General features: G+C 43.7%; 1 long non-coding RNA gene across 1 annotated transcript; it reads right to left on the reverse strand.

Annotated features, from left to right (window-relative positions):
* Positions 1-500: 500 nt before the first annotated feature.
* Positions 501-7,044, reverse strand: LOC145718125 (uncharacterized). Its single transcript, XR_014141597.1, has 2 exons — positions 6,510-7,044; positions 501-662 (listed from the first exon to the last, which is right to left on the reverse strand). It is a non-coding gene; the product is annotated as an uncharacterized LOC145718125 (long non-coding RNA).
* Positions 7,045-7,065: the final 21 nt, after the last annotated feature.

Here is a 7,065-nt window from a genome sequence, read left to right on the forward strand (position 1 = left end):
TTTTATTTTTTTTTTAAGATTTTATTTATTTATTTTGACAGAGAGAGAGACACACACACAGCAAGAGAGAGAACACAAGCAGGGGGAGTGGGAGAGGAGAAGCAGGCTCCCCGCCGAGCAGGCAGCCCGACACGGGGCTCGATCCCAGGACCCTGGGATCATGACCTGAGCCGAATGCAGACGCCCAACGACTGAGCCACCCAGGTGCCCCTTGAAGCCATTTCTATTTGAACAACACATTCAAATCCTTTACCTTTCTTTTTGTGTATTGTTGGTCTTCTTATCAATTTGCAGGTACTCTTTACATATTAGGGAGATTAGCTCTTGATTTGTGACATGAATTGCAAATACTTTTTTCCCAATTGATTATACTGTCTTTAGACTTGGTATTTTTTCCATGAATAATTTCTGTGTTTGAAAGTCTCAGAAGTTTGTCTACTTTTAATATAAGCCTTGCCCCACCCAAACACAGCTCTACACTGTGTTCTAGATGGCCACAGTATTATTTCCTAAAAAACAAAACATATTATATGTACTCAAGAAAAAGTTAGAAGGAAATACCTACCTCATACCCGTATTGCAGAACAGAAGAAGCTAGGCATGCTCCCAAAATATTGCCCACTGAAGCACAGGCACTCCAGAGACCAAAAACAACTCCTCGTCTAAGACAGAGAACAGTGACAAACAGAAGACAATAGAATCAGAATGAATTCTGGTGCAGTTCAAATACAAAATGGCCAAAACAGTGAAAGTTCACATTCCAAAGAATCAACATTCTATCTTAAGATTTTTTTTTTTTAAGATTTTTTATTTATTTATTTGACAGAGAGAGAGACAGCGAGAGAGGGAACACAAGCAGGGGGAGTGGGAGAGGGAGAAGCAGGCTTCCCGCCGAGCAGGGAGCCCGATGCGGGGCTCGATCCCAGGACCCCGGGATCATGACCTGAGCCAAAGGCAGACGCTTAATGACTGAGCCACCCAGGCGCCCCCTTAAGATTTTTTTAAAGTATACCCAAATGACAAAACATCAGGTCACTTTAAGATAGTATTAAACGAGGGGCGCCTGGGTGGCTCAGTCGGTTCGTTAAGCGTCTGCCTTAGGCTCAGGTCATGATCCCAGGGTCCCAGGGAGTCTGCCTCTCCCTCTCCCGGTCCCTGCTCCTGCTCTCTCTCACTCTCTCTCATGTGCACACTCTCTCTCTCTCTAATAAATAAATAAAATCTTCTATAAAAAAACGTAATATTACACTAAAGTTCAATTTCGGGCGCATCACAAGACACTGTTAAGAGAATTTTGAAAGTAAGCCACAGACTGGAGGAAATATTCGCATATCGCTTATCTAGTAAAAGACTCACATCTAGAATATAAAGAACTCTCAAAACTCAGTAATACAAAAACAATCCAGTGGCGCTGGCTGGCTCAGGTGGAGCGCGCAACTCTTGATCTTGGGGTTGTAAGTTCAAGCCCCACGTTGGGTATAGAGATTACTTTAAAAAAATTAAATCTCGGGGCGCCTGGGTGGCTCAGTCGTTAAGCGTCTGCCTTTCGCTCAGGTCATGATCCCAGGGTCCTGGGATCCAGCCCTGCATCGGGCTCCCTGCTCAGTGGGAAGCCTGCTTCTCCCTCTCCCGCTCCCCCTGCTTGTGTTCCCTCTCTCGCTGTGTCTCTCTATATCAAATAAATTTTAAAAATCTTTAAAAATAAATAAATAAATATAAAAAATTAAATCTTAAAAAAAATCCAGTAAGGGGTGCCTGGGTGGCTCAGTCGTTAATCGTCTGCCTTCGGCTCAGGTCATGATCCCAGAGTCCTGGGATCGAGCCCCACATCGGGCTCCCTGCTCGGCGGGAAGCCTGCTTCTCCCTCTCCCACTCCCCCTGCTTGTGTTCCCTCTCTCACTGTGTCTCTCTCTGTCAAATAAATAAAATCTTTAAAAAAAAAAAAAATCCAATAAAATGTTAAAGAATATGAATGTACAATCATCTCAAGATAAAAAGTTTTTGAAAAAAAAAAAAGATAAAAAGTTTTTGAAAAAGAGGCTTCATGCACACAAAAACATGATGCAAATAAGCACATAAAAAGGTGTTCAACATCATCAGACATTAGGGAAATGCAAATTAAATCCACAATGATGTATTACATACCTACTAGGATAGCTAAAAGAGAAAAGACCACACATACGTGTTGGCAAGAACACATAGCAACTAGAGCCCTTACACTCTGCTGATGGGAATGTAAAATGGTAAAAACCACTTTGGAAGAGTCCGCCGGTTTCTTTCTTTTTTTTTTTAAAGATCTTATTTATTTATGAGTCAGAGAGAGAGCACAAGCATGGGGAGTGACAGGCAGAGGGAGAAGCAGGCTCCCCGCTGAGCAGGGAGCCCGACATGGGACTTAATTCCCGGACCCCAGGATCCTGACCCAGGCCGAAGGCAGACGCTTAACCGACTGAGCCACCCAGGCGTCCCGACCACGGTTTCTTAAAAAGATAAACACACACCTACCATATGACCCAGCCATTCCACTTTGACATATTCATCCAAGGAAAATGAAAGCATATGTTCATACAAGGATTTGTACACAAACGTTCACAGGCGCTTTATTTGTAATAGCCAAAAACTGACAACAACCCAAATGTTCACCAACAGGCGAAAAGATAAATTGTGATACAATCGATTACTGTTCAGCTATAGAAAGGAATGAACTATCGATGCACATGACATGACTGGATCTCAGAATAATTACACTGAATGAAAGTAGACAAGAAACAGTATATACTGTCTGATTCTATTTATATAAAGTTTGAGAAAATGCAAATTAACCTAAAGTGACAGAAAGCTGATCAACAGTTACCTGGAGATGGCAATGGGAGGGAGGGGAAGGTAACAGGAGGGGGGAGGAGAGGAACTACCAAAGGGCATGAGGAAACTTTTGGGGGTAATGCATATGCCCATTTTCTTAACTGTGATGGTGGTTTTAAGGATGTATGCAGGCTGAATTTCATCAAATGGTACGTCTTAAATATGTGCAGCTTATTACATACCTTAATAAAGCCATTAGAAAAAAGGGGGAGAAAAAGGTAAACAACTGAATGGAAGGAAAACTAGCTATTACAACAGTCCCGGAGAAAAATGATTAGATCTGAACATAGGCAATGGCAGTAGGGCTGGTAAAAGAAAGATGAGTTAATTTGTTTTTTAAAGATTTTATTTTTAAATCATCTCTACACCCAACATGGGGCTCAAACTCATGACCCTGAAATCAAGAGTCACATGCTCTTCCGACTGAGCAAGCCAGGTGCCCCAAATTAATTTTTTTAACATCAAAATTTGTATTTTATTCTATTTGATACGTATATTTTTAAATGTGTTTTTTTTATAAGGAATTTCTGTACCCCACATGGGGCTCAAACTCACAATCCCGGGATGAAGAGTGATATGCTTTTCTGACAGAGCCAGCCTGGTGCCCCTCTATTAATATCATACTATGTTAGGTCTAGATTGTTTTAGCTTTTTTTTTTTTTTTAAGAATTTATGTATTTATTTGACAGAGAAAGAGACAGCGAGAGAGGGAATACAATCAGGGGAAACGGGAGGGGGAGAAGCAGGCTTCCCAAGGAGCAGGGAGCCCGATGCGGGGCTCGATCCCAGGACCCTGGGATCATGACCTGAGCCGAAGGCAGACACTTAACGACTGAGCCACCCAGGCGCCCCTAGATTTTTTAGCTCCTTAAACATTTTTATAACCTCACTGAGACAGAAGGAGTCTTAGAAACGAACAGGAAGACAACACAGCAGAGTGAAAAATAGTTTGTTCAGAAGTCCTAGCTCTGCTGCTTCCAGCTGTGCAATCTCAAGCAGGTCACAGCCAATGTTCTCAGCTAGAACACGCTATGCTCCTCACAGCACTGAGCTCAGTGCTATGTGCGAAAGGGCTTGGTACTGCACGAGTGTACATGTTAGTTTGACCAAGCCTAAATCTGCTTAAAAACTATGACCCTGGGGGCGCCTGGCTGGCTCAGTCAGCAGAGTGTGAGACTCTTGATCTCAGGGTTGTGAGTTTGAGCCCCACAAAGGGTGTAGAGATTATGTATGAATAAAATCTTTTTTATTTTTTTATTTTATTTATTTATTTTTTTAAAGATTTTATTTATTTGAGAGAGAGAGTGAGAGACAGCACAAGAGGGAAGAGGGTCAGAGGGAGAAGCAGACCCCCTGCTGAGCAGGGAGCCCGATGCGGGACTCGATCCCGGGACTCCAGGATCATGACCTGAGCCGAAGGCAGTCGCTTAACCAACTGAGCCACCAGGCGCCCGAATAAAATCTTTTTTAAAAAATAAAAACTATGACCCTGATAAAGGGGCATGATTCATCCGAAGTTAACAGCTTTTTAAGGCAATGTCTTCAACAGATCACTTAATTCCCTGGGGCCCCAACTTTTTCTACCTGGAAAACAAATAGTTTGAACTAGATGATCTCTATGTTCTCCCTAGTGTTCAAACGCCCTGCCCTGTTCCTCTAAAATATATAAAACCTAGCAAAAGGGTCCTGGAGGAAAGAGTCAGAAGGTCAGGCTCTGAATAACACTGGCTAACCAAAGACATGATTTTAGAAAAACCTAGTTGAGGGCGCCTGGGTGGCTCAGTTGGTTGAGCAGCTGACTATTGATTTTGGCTCAGGTCGTGATCATGGGGTCCTGGGATCGAGCCCCATGTTGGGCTCCATGCTCAGCACAAGTCTGCTTCTCCCTCTCCTTTTGCCTCTCCCCCGGCTCATGCTTTCTCTCTCATATAAATAAAATCTTTAAAAAAAAATGTGAGGGGCGCCTGCATGGCTCATTCCGTTAAGCATCTGCCTTCAGCTCAGGTCATGATCCCAGGGTTCTGGGATCAAGCCCCGCATCAGGCTCCCTGCTCCGCAGGAAGCCTGCTTCTCCCTCTCCCACTCCCACTGCTTGTGTTCCTGCTCTCACTGTCTCTGTCAAATAAATAAATAAAATCTTAAAAAAAAAAAAAATAAGAAATCACTAGCACACTGAAGTATAGTCAGAGTATTCTCATTAAGTGGCACTTTTCTACCCACAGGAAAGTTCACAGGTGAACTTTCATGATGTTACAGATCCTTAGCCAGCAGGCATCATGACTCCCATCGTGAAACTAGGGAGGCTGGATACCCAAGGGAAGCCAGGCAGAGCATGCACTGATCACTTGGTGGGTGGATAATGTCTGTTGCATACACTGGCCTATGGTAAAAGAGTAAACAAAAAAGACTGAGCCATAAATGAAATAAATGTGTATCTCACAATATATAAATATTTATCCAGGAAAAATGAAAGAAATCCAAATTAATAATATTCATGAAATCAGAATGTCACCAAAAAGGCAAACAACAAAGCCAAGTCTTTGGGTATCTCAACTTATTTTCCATGCTGTAAATGAAATATAGCTCTTCTTCCTGGTAGCCTGGAAGATACTATAGCAGATGCCCAGCCTCATGCCATGGCCTGCATCACACATAAACTCACATACCATCTGACAACTACTTGAAGGTTTAGGGGAAAAATGTCCAATTTGGGCTTTTAAGTCCCAAAGTTTGGCATTCTTCATCCGCATCTTATTAGAGTCTTCGTTATGTGATCTTAGGCAAGTCCCATAGATAATTTTTGGCCTCAGTTTCTTCACCTTTAATGTAAGAAGGTAAAACTAGACCACTGAGTCTCAAAAAGGGGAGGGGAAGGCAAAACCCACAGGAAGACACATGATGGGATGGCATGTGAGATTTATTTTATCATGTTATGTTACTTATGTTCTGTAAAGGGAAGATTTTTATTAAAAATTGAGATGTAATGCCTTAGCCACGCTCAAAATCTGACCATGGCCCAGTGAATATTAAGAATGTGCCTCACTGGGATGCCTGGGTGGCTCAGTTGGTAAAGTGGCTACCTTTGGCTCAGGACATAATCCTAAGGTCCTGGGATGGAGTTCCACATCAGGCTCCTTGCTCGGCAGAGAGCCTGCTTCTCCCTCTGCCAGCCATTCCCCCTGCTTGTGCTCTCTCTCTCTCTCTCTCTCTGATTTAAAAAACAAAAAAAGAATGTGCCTCACCGGGGCACCTGGGTGGCTCAGTTGGTTAAACATCCAACTCTTGATTTCAGCTCACGGTTGTAAGATGGAGACCCACGTCAGGCTCCATGCTGGGTGTGGAGCCTCCTTAAGATTCTCTCTTTCCCTCTGCCCCTCCCCCTGCTCATGTGCACACGCGCACTCTCTCTCTCAAAAAACAAAGAAAAAGAACGAGCCTCACTGGGCTAGGCCATCCCCCAAGTCCACACCATTTCCTGTAATGCACTCCCAACACAAAAGCTTCTCTCTCTCAACTAGTCTAACTTTCTAAAACAGAGAAAAGATGTGGGTAGTGTCGAAAAGATCGACTAAATTGATGACAAGTCTGAGTAATCTCAAATTAAAACCACTTAAAAAGAGAAATTAAAGAGGAAGGGAGAGGCATACCCAGCTTTCCCAAACCAGTTGCCCATAACGGCAACCACGCAGGGCCAACCAGTGGACTGCAGCAGGCCATTTACAATCCACAGACAGCAGTAGAACCCCTTGTTGTAGAAACGCAGCCATTCTGTGACTGTGCCAAAGACGTACACCTGAGAGATGAAGGGAAGAAAAGGGGACATGTGACATCCACACAGACACCTTTAGGGACACTGAACTGCCTACCACACCTACGTTTGTGCGTGAAGAGACACATTCAAAAGACTAGGTCCTAAGAGACCTGTGCCGACTCTTCAGATGCTCCTGTTTAGGGCAGCACTGAGTGAGTGAGACACCCACCAGACCGCCACCACTGACCAGAGACGTCAAACACATGCTCGTTCAAGATTACCCTTGTCTGACTCGTAGCTTAAGCTCTAAGAAGTTCAATCCTCGTTGTTCAACTTCATTAGACAACTCTTTCCGTTTTCTCGTCCCCAGGCGCATGTGTGTGGAGGACTATTATAGGGACTGACTGAGGTCACGTATGTGTGGTCAGGGCAGTGCCATGCACACTGGGGGG

This window comes from Leptonychotes weddellii, unplaced genomic scaffold (assembly GCF_054177405.1).
Source record: "Leptonychotes weddellii isolate Sample4059 unplaced genomic scaffold, ASM5417740v2 HiC_scaffold_11031, whole genome shotgun sequence".
NCBI classification, from domain to species: domain Eukaryota; kingdom Metazoa; phylum Chordata; class Mammalia; order Carnivora; family Phocidae; genus Leptonychotes; species Leptonychotes weddellii.